Below are 1,828 nucleotides of genomic sequence, written 5' to 3'. Positions count from 1 at the left end.
TCGTAATTAAATAGAGAATATAATGACAGAAATACAATTATACATAGAAAATTAAATAATAATAATAATAATAATAATACATTTTATTTGTAAAGCACTTTTCATTGTTAAAAACAATCCCACGGTGCTAATAAAAATAAATAGCTTTCTCTATCGGCTAATTAGCTTGTTGTAATGCTCCTATTGGCTAATTACCTCATTGTAATGCTTTTATATTGGCTAACAAGCTTGCTGTTCATTATTTAGCCGCCGCTAAACACAACTAAGCAAACAAACTTTAAAACCAGTTCACGCTGTGAAAAGTATCATCGTCGTTAAATCGACTGATATTCTACTTTCAAGTCCTCAGCCAGAACACGTGTCCTGCGTGTCTGAAGCGTGTTTAGTCCACAGCTCCGCACCATGAGGAAGACCCTCACCTCTAGAGCTGACTCTGTCTTCTCTTGGAGGTGGTGTTGTGGGGGGGGGGGGGTCTGTCTGTGTGTCTGGGATGGGGCATTCAGGACCTGGCCCAGGAATGAGATGGACCTGCCCAGACGTGCTCAGATGAAATCAGACTCTTTAGAGAGAGAGAGAGAGAGAGAGAGAGAGAGAGAGAGAGAGAGAGAGAGAGAGAGAGAGAGAGAGAGAGAGAGAGAGCGAGAGAGGGGGACCCAACACCTTTTGTTAATGCTGCGTAGTTACACACCCACACAGAAAAACCTGTGATAAAACAGGCTGAGAAAACAGCATTGTTCAGCCAGTAGCTGGACTTTAGGGCGGTAAGACTTTTGTGGCCTAGATGGTTGTTATGACTATAGTTTCATTCAGAAAAATGATCACTAAATCTCTTCCAATACAAACATGCTCAGTGGGAGGAAAACACAGTAAAGATAACTGAATACTGTTATTAATCAAGAACTGGACTTCATGGGGGTCAAGCCTTTAAAGGCCTGTCTCAATGTTATCGTTATAGTTTTTCTTCTTATTCTAAGGCAACAGGGCCTTCTTTGCACGTTGTGTGGCTGTCTAGCACCACCCAGTGGTAAGTAACGGTAACTACAGGCCAACTTGTACAGCAATTGGCAGAAAACGTATTAAATATAAAGGCAATAAAGATAAGATACTTTCCCCTTTGAAGAGTCACATTGTACCACCTTTTATGAAGATAATAATCAAAAACTATTATCTATTATCTTAATCTTGTCTTAAACCAGACAATTACAACATCTAACAACCTTGCAAGTCCAAACACAGCCAATAACAATCAATAATCTTCTAATAATTTTACAGCTTTAATTGTCGACCACACTGGGATGGTTTCAAACGTTTTGGCGCTGGGGAAGACACCAGACCCACAACTGTGGTTTTGTGTGTTTGGCAGTAGCCGGGATCAGACGTTTAATAAAGGAGACTGAGTCATCATTTGATACATTTACGAATTAAATCATCCGTCTGGGATAACCTCAAGTCAGACTCGATGACCTCAGTCTGAGTCTCCTTTCTTCCTTTCCTTCTGTCTGTCTGCCCGCCTTTCTTTCTCACGTCTGTCTCGTCCCATCGTCCCGCCCTCGTTCTATCTCTGCTCATCTCCCTTTCCTTCGTTCCTTCACTCCTTCCTTCCTTCCTTTCTTTCCTTCCCTCCCCCCGCTGTCTCCTCTCATTCTCCCTCCCTACCTTCCTCCTTCCTTTCCTCCTCCTCTCCTCTCCTGCTCATGAAGCTGAGGTGGAGCTGGCAGGAATTCCAGAAGTGGAGAGGGGTGGGGTTGGGCGTTACCGTGCCTCCCCCCCCCCTCCCCCCCCCTTTCCCCCCAGAGGGAAGACATTCTAAAGCTCACCTGCTCACGTG

This window comes from Micromesistius poutassou (genome assembly GCF_964030765.1).
Source record: "Micromesistius poutassou genome assembly, chromosome: 23".
NCBI classification, from domain to species: domain Eukaryota; kingdom Metazoa; phylum Chordata; class Actinopteri; order Gadiformes; family Gadidae; genus Micromesistius; species Micromesistius poutassou.
Note: the sequence above shows the minus strand (reverse complement) of the source record.